The sequence below is a fragment of the Phascolarctos cinereus genome, unplaced genomic scaffold (genome assembly GCF_003287225.1).
Source record: "Phascolarctos cinereus isolate Bilbo 61053 unplaced genomic scaffold, phaCin_HiC Scaffold_5;HRSCAF=322, whole genome shotgun sequence".
NCBI classification, from domain to species: domain Eukaryota; kingdom Metazoa; phylum Chordata; class Mammalia; order Diprotodontia; family Phascolarctidae; genus Phascolarctos; species Phascolarctos cinereus.
In genome coordinates this window covers 77,395,609-77,407,836 of record NW_027555958.1, presented here as the reverse complement: position 1 = coordinate 77,407,836, position 12,228 = coordinate 77,395,609, and the positions used below count along the sequence as shown (strand labels likewise).

At 41.2% G+C, this 12,228-nt stretch overlaps 1 protein-coding gene across 7 annotated transcripts in view; it reads right to left on the bottom strand.

Annotated features, from left to right (window-relative positions):
• Window positions 1-12,228, bottom strand: part of BCAR3 (BCAR3 adaptor protein, NSP family member) — a 314,683-nt gene that overhangs the window by 64,261 nt on the left and 238,194 nt on the right. The window contains exon 1 of one of the 7 annotated variants that reach the window (XM_078155011.1): window positions 8,948-9,010. The exons of the other annotated variants lie outside the window; for them this stretch is intronic. The gene's annotated coding sequence lies outside the window, so the exon portion shown is untranslated. Of the gene's footprint in view, window positions 1-8,947; window positions 9,011-12,228 lie in introns of those variants that run through there. 7 annotated transcript variants of the gene reach the window in all.

Below are 12,228 nucleotides of genomic sequence, written 5' to 3'. Positions count from 1 at the left end.
GAACTCATCTTTCTGAGCTCAAATCCAGCCTCAGACACGTACTAGCTGTGTGACCTTGGGCAAGTCACTTAACCCTATTTGCCTCAGTTCCTCATCTGTAAAATAAGCTGGAGAAGGAGATGGCAAATCACTCTAGTATCTTTGTCAAGAAAACCCCAAATGGTGTCGCAAAGAGTTGGACTCGACTGAAATGATTGAACAATAACAACAAAATGCTCTCCCTCCTCACCTTAGAATTCCTGGCGTCCAGTAAGATTCAGCTCAAGCATGACCTCCTGGGGGAGCCCTTTTCTAGTTCCCCCATATGCTCCCACCTTCCTCGCTAGTCTAGATTTCTGTAGTATGTGCCCATTTGAGTATATGTTATCTCCCCCATTAGAGTAGAATCGCTTTAAGGACCAGGGGTGATTTTTTATTTTTCTTTTCATTTCCAGTCCTTAGCACAATGCTTGGAACAGACTTAAGTGCTTAGTAAATTCTGGCTTAACTCCTGAATGATTCTATCATTCCAACTTGGGCTCTTCCTATTAAGCTGCTGCTACGAGAAATATACAAATATACAGACAGACTAGTGTATGAGAAAAGGAATTCTTCTTAATGTAAGCAAAAGGACCCATCAACAGCTATTTCATTAGGACAAACAGGCATCAAAATTCATTTCCAGAATATTATATATATAGGCAAGCAGAGGTATAAAAATAACTTAAGGGTAAGAATGACCTTATCCAGGCAAGGGTGATTTTTACTTAAAGGACATTGTGTTATAGTCCCATGAGTCACCTGCCCTCTTCCCTAGCCAGCTGCTAAAGCTAAAAAGCCCCAGGGGTTTTAATCCAACTCAAGTGTGAAAATTGTCATTGATGACAGGCCATCTTTAGAGCCAGGTGTCAATCCTGGTTTTCCCCTCTTCAAGCTAAAAATGTCACCCTTAACCCATACAAAAAAAGACTCTTGGAGACCTCTGGTTCCCAAACAATGCTCCTTGATTCTTGGCAGGCACCAATCTCCTGTCCTGGGGGTACCAAGATAGCCCACAGAACTTTCCCAGGATTCTAGCCTCATAATGTCCTTCCCAGCCAGGCCCCTCCAACGAAAACAAGTCCCTTGCCAGGAGCCAAGCATGTCGGGGGAGAGAGAGTTGGCATATGCTCTCTGTCAGTGTGCCCTGCCCCTGAAGGCTGAAACCAGATCCCTAGAGCTCCTAGCTGCTGAGGAAACACATTTAGATAGCCACGCACTGGAGAGACGCTCATTTTAAAATGGGCCTTTATAAAAAGCCTTCTTCATTTAGGATGACTAAGGGGACTGGTAGCCTCCTCTAAAAGACAACCATTGGCTAGAAGCAAAGACGTGCAACAAGATTGAACCAGACTTTTCCCCTGCTCCCAATATCTGAGAGTTTGTCTATTGAGTCCAAACTACATTTGAACATGAAAGCTGTCCATAGTATCTCTGAGAAGTGGTCGCACAGACTAGGCTAAAGACTTCAGGGATACCTGAATACAATTATCTGAAGCATCCAACTGCACATTTGGAGGTTCTCCTCAGAAGTTTCTTTCTTGCCTAAAGCTGGAATGTGTTTCTCTACAGTCATTCATTCATTCATTCATTCATTCATTCATTCATTCGCTCATTCATTTATCAGTGAATAAAAACAATCATTTTTCTAAGCACTCACTCCGTGGCAGCAGTGACACACAGTGACAAAGGAAACACGACCTGCCCTCAAACAGCTTACCGTTCTGCCATCCAGGGTCAAGCAAAACCAGTCTACTGCTTCTTGCACGTAATAAGCCTGTAGGTACTTGAATAGCTATTAAGTTACCCCCCCCCATAAGTCTTCTTTTCTCTATGCTAAACGTCATCAGCCTTTTTAAATCCTCAAGGGCGGGGGCTCATATTCACTGAGTCCAACCGTTTCTAAAATGTGATGCTCAGAACTGACCACAATTCCCCTGATTTTGTTTAACTAGAACAGAGTAAAGAAAGATTATTATCTCCCTCATTCTAAACATTAATGCCTCTCTTAATGCAGCCTAAGTAGCATTCGCTTCCTTGGCTCCCACGTCACACTAACAATTCATATTGATTGAGCTTACAATTCTCTAAACACACCCTTACTCCCCTCCCACCTCTTCTAGATCTTCCAGCTGGTCTTCCTGTCTCAAGTCTCTCCCTACTCTAGGCTGTCCTCTATCCAGGTGCCAAATGATCTTCCTAAAGCATAGGTCCAACTGTGGCCTCCTTACTAAATAAACCCCTTGGCCCCCATTACCTCTAGGGTCAAATATAAAACCCCTTTGTTCAGATTTTAGAGTCTTTTATAACTTAGTGCCTTCCTACCTTTCCAACTTTCTAACACTTTACTCCCCTCTACAAATGGCAGGGGATACAGGGGCATTGGCTGTCATGCTGTTTCCCAAACTCATTCTGTCTCTTGACTCTGCCTTTTAGCTGGCTGGTCCCCAAGCCTGGAATGCTTTTTCTCCTCCCCTTGGTCTCCTGGCTTCCTTCAAGACACAATTCATGTCCCACCTTCTGCCAATATCTTTTCCTGGCAATTCCCTCCCTTCACTCTTTACCCCCCAATGCTGGGGACTTCTCCATGAGATTGGCTCTCATTACACTGTATATATCTCCTATGTTTATAGTTGTTTACATATTTTTTCTCCCATTAGAATGTGAGCTCCTTGAGGGATGGAACTGTGGTTTTGCCTCCCCCCCATATCTTTTTTATCTTCAGAACTTAGTATGGTGCCTGGCACACAGTAGGCACTTAATACATGCATATTGATTCATTGGATGATTGATCTTTTCCACAAGAAGTGTTAGGTACCTCCCTCCATCCTGTACTTTGAGGGTGCTTTTTTTAAAAAAAAAAAGGTAAGACTAAATTTATCCCTATTAAAGTTTATCTTATTGATTTAGCCCATTTATTATTCTAATCTTTCAAGCTATTTTTGGGGATCCTGATGCTGTCACTCAACAGATTAGCTCTCCTTATCAGTTATGTATTACAAATTTGATAAGCATACAGGTCACTAATAAAAAAAAATTTAAACAGCATGGGGCCATAAACAGGTAGGTCCCTGAAGCTCTTCGCTAGAGACTCCCCACCCCCCACCTCAAGATCAGCCATCTTGGAGTTGGGTCTTTCAATCACTTATTAATCAACCTAACCATAGTATATAATGTAGTCCACATCTCTGCATCTTGTACATAAGTATATAGCACTTAGTCAAATGCCTGGCTGATCCTTGGTCTACCAGTCAAGCTAACCTGTTAAACAAAAGGGCAATTAGGTTAGTCTGGTGTGTTGGGTTCTTTAAAAAGTCATACTGACTCTTAGTGATCACTTTCTCTTTTTAAACTTTCAGAAGTCATTCCTTTCATTATGTTTATGTCCTGGCTTGTTCTCCCAGGGTTAGGAAGGAACTTCAGAGTTCCCAGTGGTGTGCTTAGGGGTTGGGTGTCTCTCTTCTCACTGCCATTGGTTCAAGCCCTCATTAGCTGTGTTTCTTGACCCCCATACTTACTGATTATTGCCCCAGTTCCAATTAACCATCAGAATATTGATTAGCTTTCACAAAGCTAAAATTTACTTCAAAGATATAGCAAAAGCAAACACACATACATTTCCACCAACACCTGGAAGGAATCTTCTCCCCAACACCACTTCAGTCTCAGTTCCTACATCCAACTGGTCCCACCAAGTTCATGTCTGATTGCAGCATGAATGCCAAACTCAGCTTCCAAGGTCACTCCTTGCTCAGGGGGGCATCAAGTTGGTCTGGCTGGAAAACCCACTCTATTCTTACTTTTGGGGCTCTCTCTTCTTACCTTTCAAAATCCCCAAGGTTAGGCACTCGATTCTCCTTCAACTAAAAGGGGAAAATAACAATCACAGAGACCAAAGACCAAAGCCCTTTTAGAAAGCCCACGTGGCCTCAAAGAAGAGTAAGCCTCATGACCTCTTCTTCCCTTAAAGCACAGTCTTTCACTGGATGCTATCACACTACTAAAATGAGTCTGAGAAGAATGAGATGAAGAAAGATGGTAGAAAACAACTAATATCTTTTAAATGCCTCCGTAGCCTATCAAAGGCCTCTATTTCACACCACAGGATTAGCTGACCAGAACCAGATATATGCATCCACCACAGTCTCTCCAAGGTTCTCCCTTACAGGTAAATGTGTACTGGAGTTGGCCAATACTGACTTAAGCCAATTGTTAAAATTCAATGTAAGCATTCACACTTCAGAAATCATCAAACACTACAAAATCTAAGTCTGATTTGTGTTTTTGTTATTGAATAGAATTTCAAAAAGTGATGGAGAAACTTAGTAATACAGATTAAATTTAACATTTACTAGCACACCACTGCTTACATGTCATCATGACTCTCCCACAAGCAAGCTCCCTAATTTCTCCAACAGGGAGTAGTTCTGTCCTGATGCCAGGCTGTTACACTTTACACTTTAATAATACATTCCACTATTTTTGTAGGACTCAAACTCCACACTGAGATGTATAGACTCCACTCTTCCTCTTAACTTGGGATTCATTTCCCAAGTGATTTGGTCTGTCTTTCCCAGCTTTGGCAGATAGCATACCTGCTCAGGCTGTAACAGGTTCATTTAAGACATCATTAAGCAGGGATTTGTCACCACAGACAAAACTATCAAAGCCACCATTTTGGAGGATAAGGCTAGTCTGGAGCTCTCCTCCAAGGCTGTGTGGCTGATTTAGAATCCCATCTTTGTGAAGGTCAACTAAAATCAGACCACACTCTTTGAATATAAGACTTCACCAATGCCCCTACCCATCCCTGTCTCCCACTCTCTACCCCCCCAAAAAAAACCCTGTCACTGTAACTCATCCCTTTTCACCGGGGGCTCTGGGACGTAGATCAAGTCACAAATGTAAATCACACTTTAGCCTGAATTGCAGTACTCAGGTTTATATTTACCACTGTGGCTTCACCGATGCTAGATATTAATAGGCAGACTCTCTGAGACATGTACAATGTCAATGGGAAATCCTTACTGAGGACTCTCCTATGTCTCCTACCCAATACTAAGCTGAGCTTCACCTGCCCCCAAAATAAAACTTTCCACATAAAAAAAAATTGGTCATTACGTGACCAGTTTTTGGTCACGTAATGGCCAAAGACCACAAAAATATGGTCATTAGTATATGACCATATCCTTCTACCCAAGTGCTCAATTTTCCTTGGACTTGATTGATCAACACAGAATCAAGGGGTATTCTCAGGGTCCTAGTCTTAGATCTAGAAAGGACTTCAGAGCTCATCCAATATATTGCCTTAATTTTACAGAAGAAGAAACCGAGTCCCAGAGAGGATAAGGGTGCTACCCAGGCGACTTGCCACTTACACGGCACGGCATGGATTTGGACCCAGGTCTTCTGACTCTAACTATAGCACTTTTTTCTGAGTAGTAACTCTTCTGTGACACCTGTGATAACCCTGAAGCCAAGTTTATAGCATCACAGAATTACAGGACCCAAGCCCCCAGCTCAAAAGAATAGTCTAAGTCAAGATCATCTAATCTAATCTCCCTTGTTTATAGATGAGAAAATGGAGGCCCAGAGAGGGAAAGTGATGTTCCCAAGGTTACACAGGTAACAGATTCTGTTGTTCAGTTGTTTCAGTTGTGTCCGACTCTTCATGACCCCATTTGGGGTTTTCTTGGCAGAGATACTGGAGTGGTTTACCATTTCCTTCTCCAGCTCATTTTTACAGATAAGAAACTGAGACAAACAAGAGTTAGGTGACTTGCACAGGGTCACACAGCTAATAAATGTGTGAGGCTGGATTTGAACTCAGGTCTTCCTGACTCCAGGCCCAGGATTCTATTCATACCAGGATTCTAATCCAGGCTGTCTGATTTAAGAGACAACAAACTTTTCTGTTTATTCTGTTTTCTCACTCAGAAGAGTAACTAGCAAACTTGTGATTGACAATTATGCATATCTTTCTTTATAGTTCTCTAACAGAATCATACCTGACCTAGCCAAAAAGCAGTGTGGTAAACAGAAAAAAATCAAGAGAGAATCTGAATTCACATCCCAGCTTTGCCACTTTCTATAACCTGTGTGACCTTATGTAATACGCACTTAATAAATGTTTATTGAATTGAATTAACTTCTCTGGGCTCCATTTCTTCTCCTGTAAAAGTGAAGCTGAAGATGGTGTTTCAATGCTTTAATCCCACCATCCCACAGTAGGCTCCTGGGAGATTCTGCTCAGAGGAAGCCCTGGTGTTCACAAATAAAGAGGTGGTGGGGCATAAAGGATGGGGATCTGGCCGCAGAATCAAAAAAATCTGGATCCAAGTGCTGCTGCCCTTGACACATACTAGCTGTGTGACCTTGGGAAAGTAATTTTACTTCTAAGTGTTCTCCAAACTCTAAAAATATGTTGCAAAGCAATTGCTGGTGTGCATTGGTAGAGGGAATTTCCTCCTCTCTGGTATTTCTCTGTGCCAATTAAATCAAAAGTTCCTCCACCCCTATACCCTCACCCTCAAACAAAAGCTTACCATTAATAGCTCAGTTTTGGTCAGACTGAATAAGTTACTATATTGTGTCCATCAGACCTACATTAGGGTACCATGTACTAAATTACTTCTCTGAGGCAATGCTAGAAAATAGGCCATCAGCCCATGGACCTTCATAACAACTAGCCAAAGATAAGTATTTCTACTTTACTGAAGGGAGAAATAAAGCCTGCTGAGATTATGTGGTTCTCTTAGGCTATCAGGCGAGCTAATGGTAACACTGGAAACAAACCCCCCATCTCTAACCACAGGAAACTCTTCAGCACTATGTAATCCTCCCTTTCTCCAGGCAAGGAGTTATAGGATTTAAAATAGAAAGAAAAGAAAAGAAATCTCACTCCTTTTACTAGCTGAACATGAAAAAAGAGAGGAAGGGAGAGAAGGTGAGAAAGAGAAAGATGAAAAAGATAGGGAGAGAGTGTGTGAGGGAGGGATATGGAGAGAAAGAAAGGGAGATAAAAAAGGAGAGAGCAAAAGAGAGAGGAGGGGGCAAAAAAGGGAAGAGAGAAGAATAGAAGGAAAAATAAAGAGGGAGAGAAGAAACAAAAAGAGAGGTCAAGGGAGGGAAAAAGGAGGGAGAAAGAGAAACAAAGAAGAAAAGAGAAGGGAAAAAGAGAAGGAAGAAAAAGAGAGGGAGAGAAAGAAAGGAAAAAAAGAAAGCAAAAAGAGAGGGAACTAAAGGGAAGAAAGAAAGAGAGAGAAAAGAGAGGGTGAGAAAGAAAGGGAAGAGGAGGGGAAAGGAGAACATGCAAACCTGTCAAGTCCTCAGTGTGATGGAGTCAGATGGAATATTTTCAGTTAGTTTATACAGCACACTAAAACATCACCTGCTTCATATTAATCCTGCTCATGAACCTATGGCGAGTCTCTGTCTATAGAATGGAGATTTTCCCACAGTCTAAGGATGGGAAGGCAAGACAACAGTCATGCTCCCTTCCCTGCTGGCAATAAAAATAACTTGCATTTGCAGGGCACCCATCTACTTCCCAACAACCTCGTGAGGTTGGTAAAATATTATTATCCACATTTTACAAACAAGGAAACTGAGGCTGAGAGAAAAATGACTTGCCCAGGGTATTCCAGCATCACAAAATAATGGAATCACAGATTCTTGGAGTTGGAAGGACCCTCAAAGGCTATCTAATCCAACCCCTCCCTGAACAAGAATTCCCTCCTATGACACACCTGAAAAGTGGTCATGAAGCCCTTGCTTAAAGATCTCTGGTAATCAAGTTATAATTTGCCAGGCAAGGTTCAAATTCTATTAATAATAATAGTAAAAATAACAAGTATCATTAATGTAGTACTTACTATGTGCCAGGCACTTTGCAAACATTATCTCATTATAATCTCCCCTGGCTGGGGAAGCCTGGACCAAATTCCTCACCCTAACTTTCAAACCCAACTTTTTACCTTTCCAACCTTTCACTTTCCAATCTAGCCAGACAGGCCTTCTCACAACTCTTCTGTGAAGGTCATGATCATTGACAACTCAGAGCCTTGGTTCATATTTCCCCTGCCTAACATGCCCTAACCCTGGTGTTCCTTCTCCTATCCAAACCTTACCCATCCTTCCAAGACCTAGTTCAAGTCTCCCTTCCCTCCACAAAGGCCTTCTAACCACCCAAGCCAACACAGGAAATGAGATTAGGATGGACAACTCTAATAGTTAGAAAGTTCTTTCTTGACATCAAGACTAAACTGAGGGGCAGCTAGGTGGCACAGAGGATAGAGCACCAGCCCTGGAGTCAGGAGTACCTGAGTTCAAATCCGGCCTCAGACACATAACACTTACTAGCTTTGTGACCCTGGGCAAGTCATTTAACGTCACTGCCTAGCAAAAAAAAAAAAGACTAAACTGATTTCTTTGCAACTTTGAACTGAATTTCTTTATTTCAACAAACATTTCTTAAACTCCCACTATGTGAAAGGGCCTATGCTAATATCTAGGAATACAAAGACAGGTATGACACAGGACCTGTTCTCCAGAAGCTTATCACCTAACGGGGGAGGAGGAAAGAGTAAGTAGGTAAAAAATTGATACGATAGAGAATGAGATAACAGCAAAGAAATCTTCAGAGAAAGTGCTTTATGAAGTGTGCTAAATGGGCAGTTGTAGTGGAAATACTCTGGTGGCATAAGCTGAGCCCTAGGGTTCTGTAAAATGGAGATAAAAATACCTACTCTGGTTACCTCCAGGGGTTGTGGTCATCAAATGAAATCATGTATGTGTAGTTTTCTCTGAAAATTGTAAGTACTATATAAATAGAAGGCATTACTATTCCTACCCTTACTATTTTTTTAAGGTAAGCTACACAAGAATAGAGTCTATATCCTAATACGTCTTCTGTATCCCCAACTCCTACCTTGTAAGTGGCACAAAGCAAATGGATACTATTAGAATCAGAAAGCTTCAAGTCCCAAAATGCTGACGGACAATGAGATCCATGACCATTCAAGATCAGCCCAAGAATCTACATAGGAAAAACAAAATGGATGAAGAATGTTTGTTGTCCATGATGTGACATGAGGCTGGATGGACAGACAACTGTGTGCCAGGCACTGTGCTCAATGCTTTATGAATATTATCTCATTTGATCCTCACAACAATCCTAGGAAGTAAATGCTATTATTATCATGACTCCCCATTTTACAGATGAATAAACTGAGGTACTGAGCAGTTAAGTGACTTGCCCGGAGTCACACAGCTTAAATATCTGAGGCCAAATTTGAATTAAGGTCTTTCTGACCCCAGGCCCAGTACTCTATCCACTGTACCGCCTACCTGCCTTGTGGCATTAAAGGTATCATTCAGTTTTCTGATCCACAGAATCAGAAAAGGAAGTAAGCTGGTCATGTAATAAGAGTGAGAAATAAGAAACAGATAATCTAACTGCTACAATGATACCTTTATAATGTTAAGACCTAGAAGAAAGCATTTCATCCATGGAGCACATCCTCTATTCAATTCAATTTGAATGCTTATTAAGCAGTTACTATACGTAAAATAGTGTGACAGATTACAGGGTTACAAAGGAAAAAAATCTCTTGCCTTCAATGAATTTATATTCTTCTTTGAGGATACAGAATGAATGCAAGGAAATACATGATTATTGGTAGGAGGAAGAGGAAAGGTATAATTACTGAGGCATTGTTGATATCTCTAAAAGATTGTGGAAAATGGAAAATGTGCAGCAGAATCGGAGAAGGGCAAACATCCCAATTTTCTAAAAAGAGAATCACAGAAACCTTTGCGAGTCAGTAAGCTTAACTCGTGTTCCTGGCAAAATACTAGAAGGCATCATCAAAGGGATGGGGAGGAAATATCTAAGAAAAGGAACCCATGCTTATGAAGAGCCAACACGACCTCATCAAGAACAGGTCACAGCAAGTGGCACGATTTGCTTTTTTGATGGGGTTAGTAGGGACATGTAGATATACAGAATTCACCTTGATTTCAGACAAGTATTTAACAAAGTCTATCATGCTATTCATAGGGATGAGAAGAGATTTGGGCTACATGATAAGTACAGTTAGGAGGATATGGGATAGACCCAAAAGATAATAATTGGTGGTTCAATAATAATTGGGGGGTGAGTCTCCAGTGGAGTACCCCATGGATCTATGCTTTTAAAGACTCTTATCAATGATTGGATAAAAGTATAGATGGGTTTGCTTCACAAATTTACAGACAACACAGGGTTGGGAAGGGCAACTAACTTGTTGGATAGCAGAGGCAAGATCCAAAGACGCTACAGCAGGGGTGGGGAACCTGTGGCCTCAAGGCCACGGGTGGCCCTCTAGGTCCTCAAGGGTGGCCCTTTAAATACAAATTTCACAGAACAAATCCTCTTAATAAAAGGATTTATTCTGTAAAACTTGGACTAGGTCAAAAGGCAGCACACAAGGACCTAAAGGTCACATGTGGCCTCAACACCACAGGTTTCTCACCTCCGCACTAGACAGACTAGAACACTGGGTTAAATCTAATAGAACAGAATTTAACAAGGGGAAGCATAAAATCTTCGAACTGTACTCACAAAATCAATTCCAGGGGTACAAGACTGAGAAGATACGGCTATCCAATGACTCATCTTCAGAGGCTCTGGGAGTTTTTAAAGACTTCTATTCAACAGAAACCAGCAGCATGAAATGATAGACAAAAAAAACCCAGCAGCTAATACGGTCAGTTCTGCTCTAATGCTTGTTTCGAAAAGGTGTGAATTTGTTCCGATGCGATTGATACATGAGGAAACAAAACTCAAATTTTGAGTTTGCATATGTGCAATTTCTTCCACAAGAAACAGAGAGAACACAGAAAACTCTACCACTTCACAACAAGTCACAAGATGCAACCATCCCAACGTCCATTTCCACAAACCAACCTCAGGTCTTTTTCAAGATAAAATGCCATATTTATTGCACATCTTGTGGTGCAATTGGAGTCATGGGCAGAGGAAGGCTGCGTGGCCTCTGACCAAGGCCCAGAGTTGCTGCCTGTGCTTCGGTCGGCCCAGCTTCTGCTAGACTTTGCCAGCCACCCAAGTCATAGACATCGCCACTAGTGATTGTAGTATTTATATGCTTCTTAATCTTATTTAATATGTCACTGACAAAGTTTTTGTGCATTGTGTCCCCCTTTGGTTTTTATTGTGTGATTCTGCATCCTACAGTGCTTTTGGGGAATGCATATGTGGCATTATAGCAGAATTGGCTATACAATATTAAATGCCATTAAGAGAGTTACTCCCATCCAGGATTGGAGAAGTGATAGCACCACAGTATTTGGCCCTGATCAGACCACGTTTGGAACACCTAAAACTAATTAGATGATCATTTCTGGACTTAATAGGGGAAGACATTAGGAAAGACATTCATTATAAGCTGGAGAATGTCCAAAGGAAGATGATCATGATGGTAAAAGTTCTCCAGATCATGCCATATGAAGACAAATTGAAGGAACTTGAAGTGTTTATCTAAGAGAAGAGAGAATTTTGAGGTGAAATTTAGATTGTAAACTCCTTTAGGAGAGGGACTATGTTTCTTTCTGTTTGTATTTGTATGCACAACACATACCACAGCGCCTGGCACATAGTAGGTGCTTAATAAATATTTAATAAATTAATAAATGTCAACATTTAAAGGGCTAGAATGTGAAAGGGCTCTAAAGGACAAAACTAGTTACAATGGATGGAAGTTTCAGAGAAGAAAATTTAAGCTTGGTGTAAGGAAATGACTTTCTAACAATGACAGCTATTTAAAACTGGAATAGTTTTCAAGCTAAGACAGGATGACTACTTGAAAGGTATGCTATTGTGGGGATACTTTCTCACCTGGGGGTAAAACTAGATAGCCTCTGAAAGTCCCTTCCATGATTCTGTACCCTGCAGGGGATAGGGGAATCGAGAAAGCTTATATGGAACAGGGACAAGAATGGAGCAAGATGGCAGCATGGATGGGTTGTGATCGACACCATTGGAAACAGCACTCAAAAGGGAGAGAGGAAGAGAGGAAACAAGCACTTAAATAGTGCCTACTGTGTACCAGCCACAGTGATCACATCACAGTCCATTAAAATATTGAACATGAATATCACATAATAATGCTACAAAATCTAAATGTAAAATGATCTTCTAAACTTCTATTT